We start from the raw sequence: 27,124 nt of genomic DNA, 5'->3' as shown, positions 1-27,124 counted from the left end.
TTGTACAACATACATTATGACTATTTTGATTCTCAGAGATATTGAATTTTCACGCTTCAGTCTGCAATACAATTTCCTTTCAATAACAAATATTAATCGATAGATCGCTACTAGCAAAAGATTCTCATGGTGTAATAGATTTATATCCGTATTCTGGTAGCGATTGTACAATGTCACTGCAAGTCCTTAGGCATATATTACGTAGCACTAAGAGCATTCATATGTAAATAAGTCAGTGGACTTCCTGTGGATGGTAACTGCAGCAGCTGGGGTATAGATTCAGCATAGCAGGAAGTGGATTACACCCATATTGTGATGGTGTGATCTATTGTATATACAATGAAGTGGAGGATATGACTTTATGAGACATATCTTCAGGAATTTATGAGTCTTTTGTAAAATACTTATCGTTTTCATATTGTCTGGAGGGTTCTAACCGTAGAGCAAATTGATATCTTTGATACATTATAAGAACTGGCAGTGAAATATTTTCTATAATGATATATATATCTAAGAATTTCAGACAAACCTTTTTCACACACAGTGACATCAATAAAAGTAAGATATTAAGAACTTTATATGTATCAGGTGGTTCAAGACTGTCAAACTTTTGTGTGCTTGTTCTCATAAATTTCAGGAAATGAATCATAATTCAACACCATAAAAATACTTCCATAATATATTTGTAAACCATTTATGGAAATATATCAACTTGAATATTAACAGTCTGAGGGACATTTTGCAATAGTAATACCAGTGGATTATATCTGAATTTGCATTCTCTTTAGCTCTAGTGTAATTTTGTGTGTGTGTATATGTATATATATATATATATATATATATATATATATATATATATATATATATATATATATATATATATATATATATATATATATATATATATATATATATATATATATATATATATATATATATATATATATATATATATACATATATATATATAAATATATATATATATATATTCTTTCTTTCTTTCTTTTACACTATTCGCCATTTCCCGCGTTACCGAGGTAGCGTTAAGAACAGAGAACTGGGCCTTTTTTGGAATATCCTCACCTGGCCCCCTCTGTTCCTTCTTTTGGAAAAGAAAAAAGGAAAAAAATATATATATATATATATATATATATATATATATATATATATATATATATATATATATATATATATATATATATATATATATATATATATATATATATATATATATATATATATATATATATATATATATATATATATATATAAATATTATCCCTGGGGATAGGGGAGAAAGAATACTTCCCACGTATTCCCTGCGTGTCGTAGAAGGCGACTAAAAGGGGAGGGAGCGGGGGGCTGGAAATCCTCCCCTCTCGTTTTTTTTTTTTTTTTTTTTTAATTTTCCAAAAGAAGGAACGGAGAAGGGGGCCAGGTGAGGATATTCCCTCAGAGGCCCAGTCCTCTGTTCTTAACGCTACCTCGCTATCGCGGGAAATGGCGAAAAGTATGAAAAAAAATATATATAAATATATATCTTTTTTTTTTTTTTTTTGCCGCTGTCTCCCGCGTTTGCGAGGTAGCGCAAGGAAACAGACGAAAGAAATGGCCCAACCCACCCCCATACACATGTATATATATACGTCCACACACGCAAATATACATACCTACACAGCTTTCCATGGTTTACCCCAGACGCTTCACATGCCTTGATTCAATCCACTGACAGCACGTCAACCCCGGTATACCACATCGCTCCAATTCACTCTATTCCTTGCCCTCCTTTCACCCTCCTGCATGTTTAGGCCCCGATCACACAAAATCTTTTTCACTCCATCTTTCCACCTCCAATTTGGTCTCCCTCTTCTCCTCGTTCCCTCCACCTCCGACACATATATCCTCTTGGTCAATCTTTCCTCACTCATTCTCTCCATGTGCCCAAACCATTTCAAAACACCCTCTTCTGCTCTCTCAACCACGCTCTTTTTATTTCCACACATCCCTCTTACCCTTACGTTACTTACTCGATCAAACCACCTCACACCACACACTGTCCTCAAACATCTCATTTCCAGCACATCCATCCTCCTGCGCACAACTCTATCCATAGCCCACGCCTCGCAACCATACAACATTGTTGGAACCACTATTCCTTCAAACATACCCATTTTTGCTTTCCGAGATAATGTTCTCGACCTCCACACATTCTTCAAGGCTCCCAGAATTTTCGTCCCCTCCCCCACCCTATATATATATATATATATATATATATATATATATATATATATATATATATATATATATATATATATATACAAAATTCCACACGTGTCGTAGAAGGCAACTAAAGGGGACGGGAGCGGGGGGCTAGAAACCCTCCCCTCCTTGTATTTCAGCTTTCTAAAAGGAGAAACAGAAGAAGGAGTCACGCGGGGAGTGCTTATCCTCCTCGAAGGCTAAGATTGGTGTGTCTAAATGTGTGTGGATGTAACCAAGATGAGAAAAAAGGAGAGATAGGTAGTATGTTTGAGGAAAGGAACCTGGATGTTTTGGCTCTGAGTGAAACGAAGCTCAAGGGTAAAAGGGAAGAGTGGCCTAGGAATGTCTTGGGCGTAAAGTCAGGGGTTAGGGAGAGGACAAGAGCAAGGGAAGGAGTAGCACTACTCCTGAAACAGGAGTGGTGGGAGTATGTGATCGAGTGTAAGAAAGTAAACTCTAGATTGATATGGGTATAACTGAAACTGGATGGAGATAGATGGGTCATTATTGGTGCATATGCACCTGGGCATGAGAAGAAAGATCATAAGAGGCAAGTGTTTTGGGAGCAGCTGAGTGAGTGTGTTAGTAGTTTGATCCTGGTTGTTGGAGGTTCGTATGTTCTATGAAGGTGCGCGTTTCTGTAAACTTTATTCGTATTCATATACCTCCGCGTTGTACAGTTAGGTCTGGTAAAGTGCTATCAGCTGGCTATGTGCGCCTGTTAGGAAATAAATGGTATAGACCCCGTTGCTTACCAATGTGAGACGAAATGTATTCCAGTATTTAGTATTCGAATAGTTATTTACTATTAGCCAGGCCCATACCCTGGCGGTTAGCATTCCTGCCTCGCGCACAAGAGTCCCGGTTTCTACCCTGGTTGTTGGAAGTTTATATGTTCTAATATATATATATATATATATATATATATATATATATATATATATATATATATATATATATATATGAATGTATGTGAGAAATACTTAGAAAAGCAAATGGATTTGTATGTAGCATTTATGGATCTGGAGAAAGCATATGATAGAGTTGATAGAGATGCTCTGTGGAAGGTATTAAGAATATATGGTGTGAGAGGCAAGTTCTTAGAAGCAGTGGAAAGTTTTTATCGAGGCTGTAAGGCATGTGTACGTGTAGGAAGAGAGGAAAGTGATTGATTCTCAGTGAATTTAGGTTTGCGGCAGGGGTGTGTGATGTCTCCATGGTTGTTTAATTTGTTTATGGATCTGGTTGTTAGGGAGGTGAATGCAAGAGCTTTGGAAAGAGGGGCAAGTATGAAGTCTGTTGGGGATGAGAGAGCTTGGGAAGTGAGTCAGATGTTGTTCGCTGATGATACAGCGCTGGTGGCTGATTCATGTGAGAAACTGCAGAAGCTGGTGACTGAGTTTGGTAAAGTGTGTGAAAGAAGAAAGTTAAGAGTAACTGTGAATAAGAGCAACGTTATTGGGTACAGTAGGGTTGAGGGTCAAGTCAATTGGGAGGTAAGTTTGAATGGAGAAAAACTGGAGGAAGTAAAGTGTTTAAGATATCTGGGAGAGGATCTGGCAGCGGATGGAACCATGGAAGCGGAAGTGGATCATAGGGTGGGGGAGGGGGCGAAAATCCTTGGAGCTTTGAAGAATGTGTGGAAGTCGAGACATTATCTCGGAGAGGAAAAATGGGTATGTTTGAAGGAATAGTGGTTCCAACAACGTTGTATGGTTGCGAGGCGTGGGCTATGGATAGAGTTGTGCGCAGGAGGATGGATGTGCTGGAAATGAAATGTTTGAGGACAATGTGTGGTGTGAGGTGGTTTGATCGAGTAAGTAACGTAAGGGTAAGAGAGATGTGTGGAAATAAAAAGAGCGTGGTTGAGAAAGCAGAAGAGGGTGTTTTGAAATGGTTTGGGCACATTGAGAGAATGAGTGAGAAAAGATTGACCAGGAGGATATATGTGTCGGAGGTGGAAGGAACAAGGAGAAGTGGGAGACCAAATTGGAGGTGGAAAGATGGAGTGAAAAAGATTTTGTGTGATCGGGGCCTGAACATGCAGGAGGGTGAAAGGAGGGCAAGGAATAGAGTGAATTGGATCGATGTGGTATACCGGGGTTGACGTGCAGTCAGTGGATTGAATCAGGGCATGTGAAGCGTCTGGGGTAAACAATGGAAAGCTGTGTAGGTATGTATATTTGCGTGTGTGGACGAATGTATATACATGTGTATGGGGGTGGGTTGGGCCATTTCTTTCGTCTGTTTCCTTGCGCTACCTCGCAAACGCGGGAGACATCGGCAAAAAAAAAAAAAAAAAATATATATATATATATATAGTGCGGGACTCTACCTCCTTCCTTGGTGACTTTGTTCTGTGTGTCAGTGTACAAGTCTAGGACCTACCCTAACGGGCCTCCCACAAGCTCTGGGCCAGCACCGAAGATGCTTCCACTGACACACCGCGCAAAAAAGTACAAAGAACAGACTGGGATGCTGGCTTCATTGAAGGACGACAGTATGGTAGAGGCAAGAGTGGCGGCCAGTGATGCTACTACGTTTGTGAATCAAGAACCATTGCAACACAAACCTCGCCAGGTGGTAGAGTGTCCCGCAGTGTATCGAGACAGACTTCCCCAGAACTTTTTTAAAGGGGAAGTAAATGTTTATAGTTGTGTTACTGGAGTGATAGTTTTCATACATGGTGCTTTGACAAGAAAATAGTGAAATTGGAAAAAATGTAGCTTAGACATTGAAGCTTATTGATACAGTGGTCAAATTGATGAGAACTACTATTGACGTTTGTGTAAATAAATTATACATTTCCTTTTTCCATAGCCAGAGGTTGAACCATTATGTGACATCCATTTTTTCATTTCATTTCAAGCTAGAAGTTTAAGTTTTCTAAATTGTTTCATACATTTTTCAAATGTATATATATGTATGTGTGTGTGTGTGTATATGTGCGTATGTATGTGTGTGTGTGTATATATATATATATATATATATATATATATATATATATATATATATATATATATATATATATATGTATATTTTATCCCTGGGGATAGGGGTGAAAGAATACTTCCCACGCATTCCTCGCGTGTCGTAGAAAGCGACTAGAGGGAACGGGAGCGGGGGGCCAGAAATCCTCCCCTCCTTGTATCTTTTTAACTTTCTAAAATGGGAAACAGAAGAAGGAGTCACGCGGGGAGTGCTCATCCTCCTCGAAGGCTCAGATTGGTGTGCCTAAATGTCTGTGGATGTAACCAAGATGTGAAAAAAGGAGAGATGTAGTATGTTTGAGGAAAGGAACCTGGATGTTTTGGCTCTGAGTGAAACGAAGCTCAAGGGTAAAGGGGAAGAGTGGTTTGGGAATGTCTTGGGAGTAAAGTCAGGGGTTAGTGAGAAGACAAGAGCAAGGGAACGAATAGAACTACTACTGAAACAGGAGTTGTGGGAGTATGTGATAGAATGTAAGAAAGCAAATTCTCGATTAATATGGGTAAAACTGAAAGTTGATGGAGAGAGATGGGTGATTATTGGTGCATATGCACCTGCGCATGAGAAGAAAGATCATGAGAGGCAAGTGTTTTGGGAGCAGCTGAATGAGTGTGTTAGTGGTTTTGATGCACGAGACCGGGTTATAGTGATGGGTGATTTGAATGCAAAGGTGAGTAATGTGGCAGTTGAGGGAATAATTGGTATGCATGGGGTGTTCAGTGTTGTAAATGGGAATGGTGAAGAGCTTGTAGATTTATGTGCTGAAAAAGGACTGATGATTGGGAATACCTAGTTTAAAAAGCGAGATATACATAAGTATACTTATGTAAGTAGGAGAGATGGCCAGAGAGCGTTATTGGATTACGTGTTAATTGACAGGCGCGCGAAAGAGAGACTTTTGGATGTTAATGTGCTGAGAGGTGCAACTGAAGGGATGTCTGATCATTATCTTGTGGAGGCTAAGGTGAAGATTTGTATGGGTTTTCAGAAAAGAAGAGTGAATGTTGGGGTGAAGAGGGTGGTGAGAGTAAGTGAGCTTGGGAAGGAGACTTGTGTGAGGAAGTACCAGGAGAGACTGAGTACAGAATGGAAAAAGGTGAGAACAATGGAAGTAAGGGGAGTGGGGGAGGAATGGGATGTATTTAGGGAATCAGTGATGGATTGCGCAAAAGATGCTTGTGACATGAGAAGAGTGGGAGGTGGGTTGATTAGAAAGGGTAGTGAGTGGTGGGATGAAGAAGTAAGAGTATTAGTGAAAGAGAAGAGAGAGGCATTTGGACGATTTTTGCAGGGAAAAAATGCAATTGAGTGGGAGATGTATAAAAGAAAGAGACAGGAGGTCAAGAGAAAGGTGCAAGAGGTGAAAAAAAGGGCAAATGAGAGTTGGGGTGAGAGAGTATCATTAGATTTTAGAGAGAATAAAAAGATGTTCTAGAAGGAGGTAAATAAAGTGCGTAAGACAAGGGAGCAAATGGGAACTTCAGTGAAGGGCGCAAATGGGGAGGTGATAACAAGTAGTGGTGATGTGAGAAGGAGATGGAGTGAGTATTTTGAAGGTTTGTTGAATGTGTTTGATGATAGAGTGGAAGATATAGGGTGTTTTGGTCGAGGTGGTGTGCAAAGTGAGAGGGTTAGGGAAAATGATTTGGTAAACAGAGAAGAGGTAGTAAAAGCTTTTCGAAAGATGAAAGCCGGCAAGGCAGCAGGTTTGGATGGTATTGCAGTGGAATTTATTAAAAAAGGGGTTTACGGTATTGTTGACTGGTTGGTAAGGTTATTTAATGTATGTATGACTCATGGTGAGGTGCCTGAGGATTGGCGGAATGCGTGCATAGTGCCATTGTACAAAGGCAAAGGGGATAAGAGTGAGTGCTCAAATTACAGAGGTATAAGTTTGTTGAGTATTCCTGGTAAATTATATGGGAGGGTATTGATTGAGAGGGTGAAGGCATGTACAGAGCATCAGATTGGGGAAGAGCAGTGTGGTTTCAGAAGTGGTAGAGGATGTGTGGATCAGGTGTTTGCTTTGAAGAATGTATGTGAGAAATACTTAGAAAAGCAAATGGATTTATATGTAGCATTTATGGATCTGGAGAAGGCATATGATAGAGTTGATAGAGATGCTCTGTGGAAGGTATTAAGAATATATGGTGTGGGAGGCAAGTTGTTAGAAGCAGTGAAAAGTTTTTATCGAGGATGTAAGGCATGTGTACGTGTAGGAAGAGAGGAAAGTGATTGGTTCTCAGTGAATGTAGGTTTGCGGCAGGGGTGTGTGATGTCTCCATGGTTGTTTAATTTGTTTATTAATGGGGTTGTTAGGGAGGTGAATGGAAGAATTTTGGAAAGAGGGTCAAGTATGAAGTCTGTTGGGGATGAGAGAGCTTGGGAAGTGAGTCAGTTGCTGTTCGCTGATGATACAGCGCTGGTGGCTGATTCATGTGAGAAACTGCAGAAGCTGGTGACTGAGTTTGGTAAAGTGTGTGAAAGAGGAAAGTTAAGAGTAAATGTGAATAAGAGCAAGGTTATTAGGTACAGTAGGGTTGAGGGTCAAGTCAATTGGGAGGTGAGTTTGAATGGAGAAAAACTGGAGGAAGTGAAGTGTTTTAGATATCTGGGAGTGGATCTGGCAGCGGATGGAAACATGGAAGCGGAAGTGGATCATAGGGTGGGGGAGGGGGCGAATATTCTGGGAGCCTTGAAGAATGTGTGGAAGTCGAGAACATTATCTCGGAAAGCAAAAATGGGTATGTTTGAAGGAATAGTGGTTCCAACAATGTTGTATTGTTGCGAGGCGTGGGCTATGGATATAGTTGTGCGCAGGAGGATGGATGTGCTGGAAATGAGATGTTTAAGGACAATGTGTGTTGTGAGGTGGTTTGGTCGAGTAAGAAACGTAAGGGTAAGAGAGATGTGTGGAAATAAAAAGAGCGTGGTTGAGAGAGCAGAAGAGGGTGTTTTGAAATGGTTCGGGCACATGGAGAGAATGAGTGAGGAAAGATTGACCAAGAGAATATATGTGTCGGAGGTGGAGGGAACGAGGAGAAGAGGGAGACCAAAAATGGAGGTGGAAAGATGGAGTGAAAAAGATTTTGTGTGATCGGGGCCTGAACATGCAGGAGGGTGAAAGGAGGGCAAGGAATAGAATGAATTGGATCGATGTGGTATACCGGGGTTGACGTGCTGTCAGTAGATTGAATCAAGGCATGTGAAGCGTCTGGGGTAAACCATAGAAGGCTATGTAGGTATGTATATTTGCGTGTGTGGACGTATGTATATACATGTGTATAGGGGTGGGCTGGGCCATTTCTTTCTTCTGTTTCCTTGCGCTACCTCGCAAACGCGGGAGACAGCGACAAAGTATAAAAAAAAAATATATATATATATATATATATATATATATATATATATATATATATATATATATATATATATATATATATATATATATATATTATTATTATTTTTTATTATACTTTTTCGCTGTCTCCCGCGTTTGCGAGGTAGCGCAAGGAAACAGACGAAAGAAATGGCCCAACCCACCCCCATACACATGTATATACATACGTCCACCCACGCAAATATACATACCTACACAGCTTTCGATGGTTTACCCCAGACGCTTCACATGCCTTGATTCAATCCACTGACAGCACGTCAACCCCGGTATACCACATCGCTCCAATTCACTCTATTCCTTGCCCTCCTTTCACCCTCCTGCATGTTCAGGCCCCGATCACACAAAATCTTTTTCACTACATCTTTCCACCTCCAATTTGGTCTCCCTCTTCTCCTCGTTCCCTCCACCTCCGACACATATATCCTCTTGGTCAATCTTTCCTCACTCATTCTCTCCATGTGCCCAAACCACTACAAAACACCCTCTTCTGCTCTCTCAACCACGCTCTTTTTATTTCCACACATCTCTCTTACCCTTACGTTACTCACTCGATCAAACCACCTCACACCACACATTGTCCTTAAACATCTCATTTCCAGAACATCCATCCTCCTGCGCACAACTCTATCCATAGCCCACGCCTCGCAACCATACAACATTGTTGGAACCACTATTCCTTCAAACATACCCATTTTTCTTTCCGAGATAATGTTCTCGACTTCCACACATTCTTCAAGGCCCCCAGAATTTTCACCCCCTCCCCCAGTCTATGATCCACTTCCGCTTCCATGGTTCCATCCGCTGCCAGTTCCACTCCCAGATATCAAAAACACCTCACTTTTTCCAGTTGTTCTCCATTCAAACTCACCTCCCAATTGACTTGACCCTCAACCCTACTGTACCTAATAACCTTGCTCTTATTCACATTTACTCTTAACTTTCTTCTTCCACACACTTTAACAAACTCAGTCACCAGCTTCTGCAGTTTCTCACATGAATCAGCCACCAGCGCTGTATCATCAGCGAACAACAACTGACTCACTTCCCAAGCTCTCTCATCCCCAACAGACTTCATACTTGCCCCTTTTTATATATGATATATATAATGTATATATATATATATATATATATATATATATATATATATATATATATATATAATGTATATAATATATATATATATTTATCTTTTTTTTTTTTTGCTTTGTCGTTGTCTCCTGCGTTTGCGAAGTAGCGCAAGGAAACAGACGAAAGAAATGGCCCAACGCACCCCCATACACATGTATATACATACGTCCACACACGCAAATATACATACCTACACAGCTTTCCATGGTTTACCCCAGGCGCTTCACATGCCCTGATTCAATCCACTGACAGCACGTCAACCCTGGTATACCTCATCGATCCAATTCACTCTATTCCTTGCCCCCCTTTCACCCTCCTGCATGTTCAGGCCCTGATCACACAAAATCTTTTTAACTCCATCTTTCCACCTCGAATTTGGTCTCCCACTTCTCCTCGTTCCCTCCACCACCGACACATATATCCTCTTTGTCAATCTGTCCTCACTCATTCTCTCAATGTGCCCAAACCATTTCAAAACACCCTCTTCTGCTCTCTCAATCACGCTCTTTTTATTTCCACACATCTCTCTTACCCTTACGTTACTTACTCGATCAAACCACCTCACACCACACATTTTCCTCAAACATCTCATTTCCAGCACATCCACCCTCCTGCGCACAACTCTATCCATAGTCCACGCCTCGCAACCATACAACATTGTTGGAACCACTATTCCTTCAAACATACCTATTTTTGCTTTCCGAGATAATGCTCTCGACTTCCACACATTCTTCAAGGCTCCCAGAATTTTCGCCCCCTCCCCCACCCTATGATCCACTTCCGCTTTCATGGTTCCATCGGCTGCCAGATCCACTCCCAGATATCTAAAACACTTTACTTCCTCCAGTTTTTCTCCATTCAAACTTACCTCCTAATTAACTTGACCCTCAATCCTACTGTACCTAATAACCTTGCTCTTATTCACATTTACCCTTAACTTTCTTCTTTCACAAAATTTACCAAACTCAGTCACCAGATTCTGCAGTTTCTCACATGAATCAGCCACCAGCGCTGTATCATCAGCGAACAACAACTGACTCACTTCCCAAGCTCTCTCATCCCCAACAGACTTCATACTTGCCCCTCTTTCCAAAACTCTTGCATTCACCTACCTAACAACCCCATCCATAAACAAATTAAACAAACATGTAGACATCACACACCCCTGCCGCAAACCTACATTCACTGAGAACCAATCACTTTCCTCTCTTCCTACACCTACATATGCCTTACATCCTCGATAAGAACTTTTCACTGCGCTTAACAACTTGCCTCCCACACCATATATTCTTAATACCTTCCACAGAGCATCTCTATCAACTCTATCATATGCCTTCTGCAGATCCATAAATGCTACATACAAATCCATTTGCTTTTCTAAGTATTTCTCACATACATTCTTCAAAGCAAACACCTGATCCACACATCCTCTACCACATCTGAAACCACACTGCTCTTCCCCAATCTGATGCTCTGTACATGCCTTCGCCCTCTCAATCAATACCCTTCCATATAATTTACCAGGAATACTCAACAAAGTTATACCTCTATAATTTGAGCACTCACTCTTATCCCCTTTGCCTTTGTACAATGGCACTATGCACGCATTTCGCCAATCTTCAGGCACCTCACCATGAGTCATACATACATTAAATAACCTTACCAACCAGTCAATAATACAGTCACCTCCTTTTTTAATAAATTCCACTGCAATACCATCCAAACCTGCTGCCTTGCCGGCTTTCATCTTCCGCAAAGCTTTTACTACCTCTTGTCTGTTTACCAAATCATTTTCCCTAACCCTCTAACTTTCCACACCACCTCGACCAAAACACCCTATATCTGCCACTCTATCATCAAACACATACAACAAACCTTCAAAATACTCACTCCATCTCCTTCTCACATCACCACTACTTGTTATCACCTCCCCATTTGTGCCCTTCACTGAAGTTCCCATTTGCTCCCTTATCTTGCGCACTTTATTTACCTCCTTCCAGAAGATGCATCTTTTTACTCTCCCTAAAATTTAATGATACTCTCTCACCACAACTCTCATTTGCCCTCTTTTTCACCTCTTGCACCTTTCTCTTGACCTCCTGTCTCTTTCTTTTATACATCTCCCACTCATTTGCATTTATTCCCTGCAAAAATCGTGCAAATGTCTCTCTCTTCTCTTTCACTAATAATTTTACTTCTTCATACCACCACTCACTACCCTTTCTAATGAACCCACCTCCCACTCTTCTCATGCCACAAGCATCTTTTGCGCAATCCATCACTGATTCCCTAAATACATCCCATTCCTCCCTCACTCCCCTTACTTCCATTGTTCTCACCTTTTTCTATTCTGTACTCAGTCTCTCCTGGTACTTCCTCACACAAGCTCACTTACTGTCACCACCCTCCTCACCCCAACATTCACTCTTCTTTTCTGAAAACCCATACAAATCTTCACCTTAGCCTCCACAAGATAATTATGAGGCATCCCTCCAGTTGCACCTCTCAGCACATTAACATCGAAAAGTATCTCTTTCGCGCGCCTGTCAATTAACACGTAATCCAATAACGCTCTCTGGCCATCTCTCCTACTTACATACGTATACTTATGTATATCTCGCTTTTTAAACCAGGTATTCCCAATCACCAGTCCTTTTTCAGCACATAAATCTAGAAGCTCTTCACCATTTCCATTTACAACACTGAACACCCCATGTGTACCAATTATTCCCTCAACTGCCACATTACTCACCTTTGCATTCAAATCACCCATCACTATAACCCGGTCTCGTACATCAAAACCACTAACACACTCATTCAGCTTCTCCCAAAACACTTGCCTCTCATGATCTTTCTTCTCATGCCCAGGTGTATATGCACCAATAATCACCCATCTCTCTCCATCAACTTTCAGTTTTACCCATATTAATCGAGAATTTACTTTCTTACATTCTATCACATACTCCCACAACTCCTGTTTCAGGAGTACTGCTACTCCTTCCCTTGCTCTTGTCCTCTCACTAACCCCTGACTTTACTCCCAAGACATTCCCAAACCACTCTTCCCCTTTACCCTTGAGCTTCGTTTCACTCAAAGCCAAAACATCCAGGTTCCTTTCCTCAAACATACTACCTATCTCTCCTTTTTTCACATCTTGGTTACATCCACACACATTTAGACACCCCAGTCTGAGCCTACGAGGAGGATGAGCACTCCCCGATTGACTCCTTCTTCTGTTTCCCATTTTAGAAAGTTAAAAAAATACAAGGAGGGGAGGATTTCTGGCCCCCCGTTCCCGTCCCCTCAAGTCGCCTTCTACGACACGCGAGGAATGCGTGGGAAGTATTCTTTCACCCCTGTCCCCAGGGATAATATATATATATATATATATATATATATATATATATATATATATGTATATATATATATATATATATATATATATATATATATATATATATATATATATATATATATATATATACATACATATATATATATGTATATATATATATATATATATATATATATATATATATATATATATATATATATATATATATATATATATATATATATATATATATATATATATATATATATATATATATATATATATACATATATATATACATACACATACATACGCACATATACACACACACACACACATATACATATATATACATATGAAAAATATAACAAATAATTTAGAAAACTGAAACTTCTAGCTTGAAATGAAATTAAAAAATGAATGTCACATAATGGTTCAACCTCTGCCTATGGAAAAGGGAAATGTATAATTTATTTACACAAACGTCAATAGTAGATCTCATCAATTTAACCACTGTATCAATAAGATTCAATTATATATATATATATATATATATATATATATCTATATATATATATATATATATATATATATATATATATATATATATATATATATATATATATATATATTTATTTATATATATATATATATATATATATATATATATATATATATATATATATATATATATATATATATATATATATATATATATATATATATGTATATATATATATATATATATATATATATATATATATATATATGTATATATATATATATATATATATATATATATATATATATATATATATATATATATATATATATATATATATATATATTATCCCCAGGGATGATATATATTATTGTTATTATTATTATTTTGCTTTGTCGCTGTCTCCCGCGTTTGCAAGGTAGCGCAAGGAAACAGACGAAAGAAGTGGCCCAACCCACCCCCACACACATTTATATACAGACATGTCCCCAGACGCAAATATACACCCCCATACATCTCAATGTACACATATATATATACACACACAGACATATAAATATATATACACATGCACACATTTCACACTGTCTGCCTTATTCATTCCATCGCCACCTCGCCACACATTGAATAACATCCCCCTCCCCCCTCATGTGTGCGAGGTAGCGCTAGGAAAAAAAACAAAGGCCCCATTCGTTCACACTCAGTCTCTAGATGTCATGCAATGATGCCCGAAACCAAAGGTCCCTTTCCACATCCAGGCCCCACAGAACTTTCCATGGTTTATCCCAGACGCTTCACCCCGGTATACCACATCGATGCAATTCACTCTATTCCTTGCCCGCTTTTCACCCTCCTGCATGTTCAGGCCCCGATAACTCAAAATCTTTTTCACTCCACCTTTCCACCTCCAATTTGGTCTCCCACTTCTCGTTCCCTCCACCTCCAACACATATATCCTCTTGGTCAATCTTTCCTTGTTCATTCTCTACATGTGCCCAAACCATTTCAAAACACCCTCTTTCACTGTCTCAACCACGTTATTCTTATTTCCACACATCTCTCTTACCCTTACATTACTTACTCGATAGAACCACCTCACACCACATATTGTCCTCAAACATCTCATTTCAAGCACATCCACCCTCCTGCGCACTACTCTATCCATAGCCCACGCCTCGCAACCATACAACATTGATGGGACCATTATTCCTTCAAACATAGCAATTTTTGCTTTCGGAGATAATGTTCTCGACTTCAACACACTCTTCAAGGCTCCCAAGAGTTTCGCCCCCTCCCCCACCCTATGATTCACTTCCGCTTCCATGGTTCCATCCTCTGCCAGATCCACTATCAGATATCTAAAACACTTTACTTCCTCCAGTTTTTCTCCATTCAAAGTTACCTCCCGATTGACTTGACCCTCAACCCTATTGTACCTAATAACCTTGCTCTTATTCACATTTACTCTTAACTTTCTTCTTTTACACACCTTACTAAACTCAGTCAGCCGCTTCTGCAGTTTCTCACATGAATGAGCCACCAGCGCTGTATCATCAGCGAACAACAACTGACTCACTTCCCAAGGTCTCTCATCCCCAACAGACTTCATGCTTGCCCCTCATTCCAAAACTCTAGCATTCACCTCCCTAAGAACCCTATCCATAAACAAATTAAACAACTATGGAGACATCACACACCCCTGACGCAAACCTACATTCACTAAGAACCAATCACTTTCCTCTCTTCATACACGTACACATGCCTTACATCCTCGATAAAAACTTTTCACTGCTTCTAACAACTTGCCTCCCACACCATATATTCTTAGTACCTTCCACAGAGCATCTCTATCATCTCTATCATATGCCTTCTCCAGATCCATAAGTGCTATATACAAATCCATTTGCTTTTCTAAGTATTTCTCACATACATTCTTCAAAGCAAACACCTGATCCACACATCCTCTACCACTTCTGAAACCACACTGCTCTTCCCCAATCTGATGCTCTGTACATGCCTTCATCCTCTCAATCAATACCCTCCCATATAATTCACCAGGAATACTCAATAAACTTATACCTCTGTAATTTGATCAACACTCTTATCCCCTTTGCCTTTATACAATGGCACTATGGAAGCATTCCTCCAATCCTCAGGCACCTCACCATGAATCATGCATACATTAAATAACCTTACCAACCAGTCAACAATACAGTCACCCCCTTTTTTTTATAAATTCCACTGCAATACCATCCAAACCTGCTGCCTTGCCGGCTTTCATCTTCCGCAAAGCTTTTACTACCTCTTCTCTGTTTACCAAATCATTTTCCCTAACCCTCTCACTTTGCACACTACCTCGACCAAAACACCCTATATCTGCTACTCTATCATCAAACACATTCAACAAACCTTCAAAATAATCACTCATTTTCTTCTCACATCACCACTACTTGTTATCACCTCCCCATTAGCCCCCTTCACTGAAGTTCCCATTTGCTCCCTTGTCTTACGCACTTTATTTACCTCCTTCCAGAAGATGCATCTTTTTATTATCCCTAAAATTTAATGATACTCTCTCACCCCAACTCTCATTTGCCCTCTTTTTCACCTCTTGCACCTTTCTCTTGACCTCCTGTCTCTTTCTTTTATAAATATCTCACTCATTTGCATTATTTCCCTGCAAAAATCGTCCAAATGCCTTTCTCTTCTCTTTCACTAAAATTCGTACTTCTTCATCCCACGACTCACTCCCCTTTCCAATCAATCCCCCTCCCACGCTTCTCATGCCACAAGCATCTTTTGCGCAATCCATCACTACTTCCCTGAATACATCCCATTCCTCCCCCACTCCCCTGACCTCCTTTGCTCTCATCTTTTTCCATTCTGTACTCAGTCTCTCCTGGTACTTCCTCACACAAGTCTCCTTCCCAAGCTCACTTACTCTTACCACCATGTTCCCCCTAACATTCTCTCTTCTTTTCTGAAAACCCATACAAATCTTCACCTTAGCCTCCACAAGATAATGATCAGACATCCCTCCAGTTGCACCTCTCAGCACATTAACATCCAAAAGTCTCTCTTTCACGCGACTGTCAATTACCACTTTATCCCATAACGCTCTCTGGCCATCTCTCCTACTTACATACGTATACTTATGTATATCTCGCTTTTTGAACCAGGTATTCCCAATCACCATTCCCTTTTCAGCACATAAATCTACAAGCTCTTCACCATTTCCATTTATAACACTGAACACCCCATGTATACCAATTATTCCCTCAACTGCCACACTACTCACCTTTGCATTCAAATCACCCATCACTATAACCCGGTCTTGTGCATCAAAACCACTAACACACTCATTCAGCTTCTCCCAAAACACTTGCCTCTCATGATCTTTCTTCTCATGCCCAGGTGCATATGCACCAATAATCACCCATCTCTCTCCATCAACTTTCAGTTTTACCCATATTAATCTAGAATTTACTTTCTTACATTCTATCACATACTCCCACAACTGCTGTTTCAGGAGTATTGCTGCTCCTTCCCTTGCTCTTGTCCTCTCACTAACCCCTGCCTTTACTCCGAAGACATTCCCAAACCACTCTTCCCCTTTACCGTTGAGCTTCGTTTCACTCAGAGCCAAAACATCCAGGTTCCTTTTGCTCAAACATACTACCTATCTCTCCTTTTTTCACATCTTGGTTACATCCACACACATTTAGACACCCCAATGTGAGCCTACGAGGAGGATGAGCACTCCCCGCGTGACTCCTTCATCTGTTTCCATTTTAGAAAGTTAAAATATATATATATATATATATATATATATATATATATATATATATATATATATATATATATATATATATATATATATATATATTTTTTATACTTTGTCGCTGTCTCCCGCGTTTGCGAGGTAGCGCAAGGAAACAGACGAAAGAAATGGCCCAACCCCCCCCCATACACATGTACATACACACGTCCACACACGCAAATATACATACCTACACAGCTTTCCATGGTTTACCCCGGACGCTTCACATGCCTTGATTCAATCCACTGACAGCACGTCAACCCCTGTATACCACATCGCTCCAATTCACTCTATTTCTTGCCCTCCTTTCACCCTCCTGCATGTTCAGGCCCCGATCACACAAAATCCTTTTCACTCCATCTTTCCACCTCCAATTTGGTCTCCCTCTTCTCCTCGTTCCCTCCACCTCCGACACATATATCCTCTTGGTCAATCTTTCCTCACTCATTCTCTCCATGTGCCCAAACCATTTCAAAACACCCTCTTCTGCTCTCTCAACCACGCTCTTTTTATTTCCACACATCTCTCTTACCCTTACGTTACTTACTCGATCAAACCACCTCACACCACACATTGTCCTCAAACATCTCATTTCCAGCACATCCATCCTCCTGCGCACAACTCTATCCATAGCCCACGCCTCGCAACAATACAACATTGTTGGAACCACTATTCCTTCAAACATACCCATTTTTGCTTTGCGGGATAATGTTCTCGACTTCCACACATTTTTCAAGGCTCCCAAAATTTTCGCCCCCTCCCCCACCCTATGATCCACTTCCGCTTCCATGGTTCCATCCGCTGACAGATCCACTCCCGGATATCTAAAACACTTCACTTCCTCCAGTTTTTCTCCATTCAAACTCACCTCCCAATTGACTTGACCCTCAACCCTACTGTACCTAATAACCTTGCTCTTATTCACATTTACTCTTAACTTTCTTCTTCCACACACTTTACCAAACTCCGTCACCAGCTTCTGCAGTTTCTCACATGAATCCGCCACCAGCGCTGTATCATCATATATATATATATATATATATATATATATATATATATATATATATATATATATATATATATATATATATATATATATATATATATATATATATATATATATATATATATATATATATGTGTATTCTAACATTGTAAAAGGGGAAACAGAAGGAGTCAAGCGGGTAGTGCTCATCCTTCTCGTAGGCTCAGATTCGGATGTCTAAATGTGTGTGAATGCAACGAAGATTAGAAAAAAGGAGATATAGGTAGTATGTTTGAGGAAAGAAATTTCGATGTTTTGGCTATGAATGAAACGAAACTCAAGGGTAAAGGGATGAGTGATTTGGAAATATGCGAGTAAAGGCAGGTGTTGGTGAGAGGACAAGAGCAAAGGAAGGAGTAGCACTACTCCTGAAACAGTTGTGGGAGTATGTGATAAAGTTTAAGAAAGTAAACTCTAGATTGATATGGGTAAAACTGAAAGTGGATAGAGAGAGACGGGTGATTCCTGGTGAATATTCCCCTGGGCAATAGAAGAAAGATCATGAGGTGCAAGAGTTTTCGGAACAGGTGAGTGAGTGAGTCAGCCTTTTTGATACACGAGACCGGGTAACAGAGATGGGTGATTTGAATGCAATGGTGAGTAATGTGGCAGTTGAAGGAATGATATGTGTGCATGGGATGTTCAGTGTTGTAAATAGAAATATTGAAGAGCTTGTAGATTTGTGTGCTGAAACAGGACTGGTGAATGAGAATACCTGGTTTAAAAAGATATACATAAGTATACGTGTGTAAGTAGGAGAGATGGCCAGAGAGCGTTATTGGATTATGTGTTAATTGAAAGGGGCGTGAAAGAGACTTTTGGATGTTAAAATGCTGAGAGGTGCAACTGGAGTGATGCCTGATTATCATCTTGTGGAGGCGAAGGTGAAGATTTGTAGAGGTTTTCAGAAAAGGAGAGAAAAATGTTGGGATGAAGGGAATGGTGAGAGTATGTGAGGTTGGGAATACGACTTGTGTAAATACCAGGAAAGACTGAGTGCGGATTGTTAAAAGGCGAGAGCAAAGGACTTAAGGGGAGTGGGGGTGGAGTGGGATGTGTTTAGGGAGGTAGTGATGGCTTGCGCAAAAGTTGCTTATAGTATGACAAATGTAGTGAGTGATGGCATAAAGAAGTAAGATTGTTAGGGAAAGAGAAGAGAGAGGCGTTTGGAAGGGAAGTAGTGCGAATGACTGGGAGATGTATAAAAGAAAGAGGCAGGAGGTCAAGGGAAAGGTGCAAGAGGTGAAAAAGAGGGCAAATGAGAGTTGGACTGAGAGAGTATCATTAAATTTTAGGGAGAATAAAAAGATATTTTGGAAGGATATCAATAAAGTGTGTAAGACAAGAGAACAAATGGGATCATCGATGAAGGGGGCTAATGGGGAGGTAATAACAAGCAATGGTGAAGTGAGGAGATGGAGTGAGAATTTTGATGATTTGTTGAATATGTTTGATGATAGAGTGGCTGATATAGGGTGTTTTGGTCGAGGTGTTGTGCGAAGTGAGAGGGCCAGGGAGAATGGTTTTGTAAGCAGAGAAGAGCTAGTAAAATCTTTGCAGAAGATGAAAGCAGGAAAGGCAACGGATTTGGATGGCATCGCAGTGGAATATATTAAAAAAAGGGGGTGACTATGTTGTTGACTGGCTGGTACGGATATTCATTATATGTATTTATTCATGGTAATGGATGGGGTTATTAGGGAGATGAATGCAATAGTTTTGGAGAGAAGGGCAAGTATGCAGTCTGTTGTGGATGAGAGGGCTTGGGAAGTGAGTCAGTTGTTGTTCGTTGATGATGCAGCGCTGGTGGCTGATTTGGGTGACAAACTGCAGAAGCTGGTGATTGAGTTTGGTAAAGTGTGTGAGAGAAGGAAGATGAGAGTATATATGAATAAGAGCAAGGTTATTAGGTTCAGTAGGTTTGAGGAACAAGTCAACTGGGAGATAAGTTGAATGGAGAAACACTGGAGGAAGTGAAGTGAAATAGACATCTGGGAGTGGATTTGGCAGCGGGTGGAACAATGGAAGTGGACGTGAGTCACAGGGTGGGGAAGGGGGCGAAGGTTCTGGAGGCACTGAAACATATGCGGAAGGCGAGAACATAATCTCGGAAAGTAATAATGGGTATGTTTGAAGGAATAGTGGTTCCAACAATGATATATGGTTGCGAGGCGTGATATACGGTTGTGCGGAGTAGGGTGGATGTGTTGGAAATGAGATGTTCGAGGACAATATGTGGTGTAAGGTTGTTTCATCGAGTAAGTAATGAAAGGATAAAACAAATGTGTAGTAATAATAAGATTGTCGTTGAGAGACCAGAAGAGGGTGTATTGAAATTTTTTCACCCTCCTGCATGTTCAGGCCCCGATCACTCAAAATCTTTTTCACTTCATCTTCCAACTCCAATTTGGTCTCCCACTTTTCCTCGTTCCATTCACCTCTGACAAATATATCCTCTTTCTCAATCTTTCCACACTCATTCTCTTCAAGTGACCAAACCATTTCAAAACACTGTCTTCTGCTCTCTCATCCAGACTGTCTTTATTACCATACATCTCTCTTACCCCTTCATTATTTACTCGATCAAACCATCTCACAGCACACATTGTCCTCAAACATCTCATTTCCAGCACATCCACCCTTTTCCGCACAACTCTATCTATAGCCCACGCCTCACAACCATACATAATTGTTGGAAGCACTATTCCTTCAGACATGCCCATTTTTCCTTTCCAAGATAACGTTCTCGACTTCCACACATTTTTCAAAGCTCCCAAAACTTTCGCGATCCTCCCTCACCCTATGATTGACATCCGCTTCCATGGTTACATCCACTGCCAAATCCAATCCCAGGTATCTAAAACACTTGACTTCCTCCAGTTTTTCTCCATTCAAACTTACCTCCCAATTGACTTGTCCCTCAACCCTTCTGTACCTAATAACCTTGTCCTTATTCACATTTACTCTCAGCTTTCTTCTTTCACACACTTTACCAAACTCAGTCAACAGCTTCAGCAGGTTCTCACTCGAATCAGCCACCAGCGCTGTATCCTCAGCGAACAACAACTGACTCACTTCCCAAGCTCTCTCATCCACAACAGACTGCATATTTGCCCCTCTTTCCAAAACTCTTGCATTCACCTCCTTAACAACCCCATCCATAAACAAATTAAACAACCTTCGAGACATCACGCACCCCTGTCGCAAACCAACATTCACTGAGAACCAATTACTTTCCTCTCTTCCTAAACGCACACATGCCTTACATCCTTGATAAAAACTTTTCATTGCTTCTAACAAGCTACCTCCCACACCATATATTCTTAATACCTTCCACAAGGCATCTCTATCAAATCTATCATATGCCCTCTCCAGATCCATAAATGCTACATACGAATCCATTTGCTTTTCTAAGTATTTCTCACATACATTTTTCAAAGCAAACACCTAATCCACACATCCCCTACCACTTCTGAAACCACACTGCTCTTCCCCAATCTGCTGATCTGTACATGCCTTCATCCTCTCAATCAATACCCTCCCTTATAGTTTCCCATGGAATACTCAATAAACTTATACCTCTGTAATTTGAGCAATCAGTCTTGTCCCCTTTGCATTTGTACAATGGCACTATGCAAGCATTCCGTCAGTCCTCAGACACCTCACCATGAGTCATACATATATTAAAAAACGTAACCAAGCACTCAACAATACAGTCACCCCCTCGTAAATATATTCCACTGAAACACCATCCAAACCCGCTGCCTTGCCGGCTTTCATCTTCTGCAAAGCTTTTACTACCTCTTCTCTGTTTACTAAATAATTCTCCCTAACCCTCTTACTTTGCACACTACCTCAACCAAAACACCCTATATCTGCCACTCTATCATCAAACACATTCAACAAACCTTCAAAATACTCACTCCATCTCCTTCTCACATCACCACTACTTGTTATCACCTCCCCATTAGCCCTTTTCACTGATGATCCCATTTGTTCCCTTGTCTTACGCCCTTTATTTACATCCTTCCAAAACGTCTTTTTATTCTCCCTAAAATTTAATGATACTCTCTCACCCCAACTCCCATTTGCCCTCTTGCACCTTTTTCTTAACCTCCTGCCACTTTCTTTTATACATCTCGCAGTCATTTGCAATATTTTCCGGCAAAAATCGTCCAAATGCCTTTCTCTTCTCTCTCACTAATAATCTTCTTCATCCCACCACTCACTACCCTTTCTAATCTGCCTACCTCCCAAGCTTCTCATGCCACAAGCATCTTTTGCACCAGCCATCACTGCTTCCCTAAGTACATCCCATTCCTCCCGCACTCCTTTTACGTAATTTCTTCTCACCTTTTTCCAACAGTACTCAGTCTCTCCTGGTACTTCCTCACACAAGTATCCTTCCCAAGCTCACTTTCTCGTACCACTCTCTTCACCCCAACATTCTCCCTTCTTTTCTGAAAACCTCTATAAATCTTCACCTTCCCCTCCACAAGATAATGATCAGACATCCCTCCAGTTGCATCTCTCATCCATTAACATCCAAAAGTCTCTCTTTCGCGCACTTATCAAATAACACGTAATCCAATAACGCTCTTTGGCCATCTCTCCTACTTACATACGTATACTTATGTATATCTCTCTTTTTAAAACAGGTATTCCCAATCACCAGTCCTTTTTCAGCACATGAATCTATAAGGTCTTCACCATTACCATTTATAACACTGAACACCCCATGTACACCAATTATTTATTGAACTGCCAAATTACTCACTTCTGCATTCAAATTATCCATCACTATAACCCGGTCTCGTGACACAAAACTTTTAACACACTCACTCAGCTGCTTTCAAAACACTTGCGTCTCATGATCATTCTTCTCATGCTAAGGTGCATATGCACCAATAATCACCCATCTCTCTGCATCCACTTTCAGTTTTACCCATATTTATCTAGAGTTTACTTTCTTACTCTCTATCACATACTCCCACCACTCCTGTTTCAGAAGTACTGCTACTCCTTCCCTTGATCTTGTCCTCTCTCTAACCTCTGACTTTACTCCCTAGACTTTCCCAAACCACTCTTCCCCTTTACCCTTGACCTTCGCTTTACTCAGAGCCAAAACATTCAGGCTCCTTTCCTCAAACGTAGTACCTATCTCTCTTTTTTTCTCATCTTGGTTACATTCACACACATTTAGACACCCCAATCTGAGCCTTCGAGGAGGATGAGCACTCCCCGCGTGACTCCTTCTTCTGTTTCCCCATTTAAAAAGTTAAAATACAAAGAGGGGAGGGTTTTTACGCCCCCGTTCCAGTTCCCTGTAGTCGCCTTCTACAACTATATATATATATATATATATATATATATATATATATATATATATATATATATATATATATATATATATATATATATAAAAATATATATATATATATATATATATATATATATATATATATATATATATATATTATATATATATATATATGTATATACATATATATATATATATATATACATATATATATATATATATATATATATATACATATATATACATATATATATATATATATATATAAAATTAAAAAAAAAACGAGAGGGAAGGATTTCCAGCCCCCCGCTCCCTTCCCTTTTAGTCGCCTTCTACGACACGCAGGGAATGCCCTTATCCACAGGGATATATATATATATCCCTGGGGATAAGGGAGAAAGAATACTTCCCAGGCATTCCCTGCGTGTCGTAGAAGGCGACTAAAAGGGAAGGGAGCGGGGGGCTGGAAATCCTCCCCTCTCGTTTTCTTTTTTAATTTTATATATATATATATATATATATATATATATATATATATATATATATATATATATATATATATATATATATATATATATATATATATAAAATATATATATATATATATATATATATATATATATATATATATATATATATATATATATATATATATATATATATATATATATATATATATATATATATATATATATATATATATATATATATACATATAAAATATATATATGTGTATATATATATATATATATATATATATATATATATATATATATATATATATATATATATATATATATATATATATATATATATATATATATATATATATATATATATATATATATACATATATATATATATATATATATATATATATATATATATATATATATATTTCAATATATATATATATATATATATATATATATATATATATATATATATATATATATATATATATATAAAATATATATATATATATATATATATATATATATATATATATATATATATATATATATATATATATATATATATATATATATATATATATATATATATATATATATATATATATATATATATATATATATATATATATATATATATATATATATATATATATATATATATATATATATATATATATATATATATATATATATATATATATATATATATATATATATATATGGCTTGCGCAAAAGATGTTTGTGGCATGAGAAGCGTTGGAGGTGGGTTGATTAGAAAGGGTAGTGAGTGGTGGGATGAAGAAGTAAGATTATTAGTGAAAGAGAAGAGAGAGGCATTTGGACAATTTTGCAGGGATGAAATGCAAATGTGTGGCAGATGTATAAAAGAAAGAGACAGGAGGTCAACAGAAAGGTGCAAGTGGTGAAAAAGAGGGCAAATGAGAGTTGGGGTGAGAGAGTATCATTAAATTTTAGGGAGAATAAAAAGATGTTCTGGAAGGAGGTAAATAAAGTGCGTAAGACAAGGGAGCAAATGGGAACTTCAGTGAAGGGGGCTAATGGGGAGGTGATAACAAGTAGTGGTGATATGAGAAGGAGATGGATTGAGTATTTTGAAGGTTTGTTGAATGTGTTTGATGATGGAGTGGCAGATATAGGGTGTTTTGGTCGAGGTGGTGTGCAAAGTGAGAGGGTTAGGGAAAACGATTTGGTAGTAAACGCTTTGCGGAAGACGAAAGCCGGCAATGCAGTAGGTTTTGATGGTATTGCAGTAGAATCTATTAAAAAAGGGGGTTACTGTATTGTTGACTGGTTGGTAAGGCTATTTAATGTATATGTGATTCATGGTGAGGTGCCTGAGGATTGGCGGAATGCTTGCATAGTGCCATTGTACAAAGGCAAAGGGGATAAGGGTGAGTGCTCAAATTACAGAGGTATAAGTTTGTTGAGTATTCCTGGTAAAGTATGTGGGAGGGTATTCATTGAGAGGGTTAAGGCATATACAGTGCATCAGATTGGGAAAGAGGAGTGTAGTTTCAGAAGTGGTAGAGGATGTGTGGATCAGGTGTTTGCTTTGTAGAATGTATGTGAGAAATACTTAGAAAAGCAAATGGATTTCTATGTAGCATTTATGGATCTGGAGAAGGCATATGATAGAGTTGATAGAGATGTTCTGTGGAAGGTACTAAGAATATATGATGTGGGAGGCAAGTTGTTAAAAGCAGTAAAAAGTTTTTATCGAGGATGTAAGGCATGTGTACGTGTAGGAAGAACGGAAAGTGATTGGTTCTCAGTGAATGTAGGTTTGCGGCAGGGGTGTGTGATGTCTCCATAGCTGTTTAATCTGTTTATGGATGGGGTTGTTAGGGAGGTGAATGCAAGAGTTTTCGAAAGAGGGGCAAGTAAGAAGTCTGTTGTGGATGAGAGAGCTTGGGAAGTGAGTCAGTTGTTGTTCGTTGATGATACAGCACTGGTGGCTGATTCATGTAAGAAACTGCAGAAGCTGTTGACTGAGTTTGGTAAAGTGTGTGAAAGAAGAAAGTTAAGGGTAAATGTGAATAAGAGCAAGGTTATTAGATTCAGTAGGGTTCAGTAGGTCTGAGGGTCAAGTCAATTGGGAGGTAAGTTTAAATGGAGAAAAACTGGAGGAAGTAAAGTGTTTTAGATATCTTGGAGTATATCTGGCAGAGGATGGAACCATGGAAGCGGAAGTGGGGGAGGGGGCGAAAATCCTAGGAGCCTTGAAGAATGTGTGCAAGTCGAGAACATTACCTCCGAAAGCAAAAATGGCTATGTTTGAAGGAATAGTGGTTCCAACAATGTTGTATGGTTGCGAGGCGTGGGCTATGGATAGAGTTGTGCGCAGGAGCGTGGATGTGCTGGAAATGAGATGTTTGAGGACAATATGTGGTGTGAGGTGGTTTCATTGAGTAAGTAATGTAAGGGTAAGAGAGATGTGTGAAAATAAAACGAGCGTGGTTGAGAGAGCAGAAGAGGGTGTTTTGAAATGGTTTGGGCACATGGAGAGAATGAGTGAGGAAAGATTGACCAAGAGGATATATGTGTCGGAGGTGGAGGGAACGAGGAGAGGTGGGAGACCAAATTGGAGGTGTAAAGATGGAGTGAAAAAGATTTTAAGTAATCGGGGCCTGAACATGAAGGAGGGTGAAAGGCGGGCAAGGAATAGAGTGAAGTGGATCGATACCGGGGTCGACGTGCTGTTAATGGATTGAATCAGGGCATGTGAAGCGTCTGGGGTAAACCATGGAAAGTTCTCTGGGGCCTGGATGTGGAAAGGGAACTGTGGTTTCGGGCATTATTGCATGACAGCTAGAGACTGAGTGTGAACGAAT

This window comes from Panulirus ornatus, chromosome 15 (assembly GCF_036320965.1).
Source record: "Panulirus ornatus isolate Po-2019 chromosome 15, ASM3632096v1, whole genome shotgun sequence".
NCBI lineage: Eukaryota > Metazoa > Arthropoda > Malacostraca > Decapoda > Palinuridae > Panulirus > Panulirus ornatus.
This window is presented reverse-complemented; position numbering follows the sequence as displayed.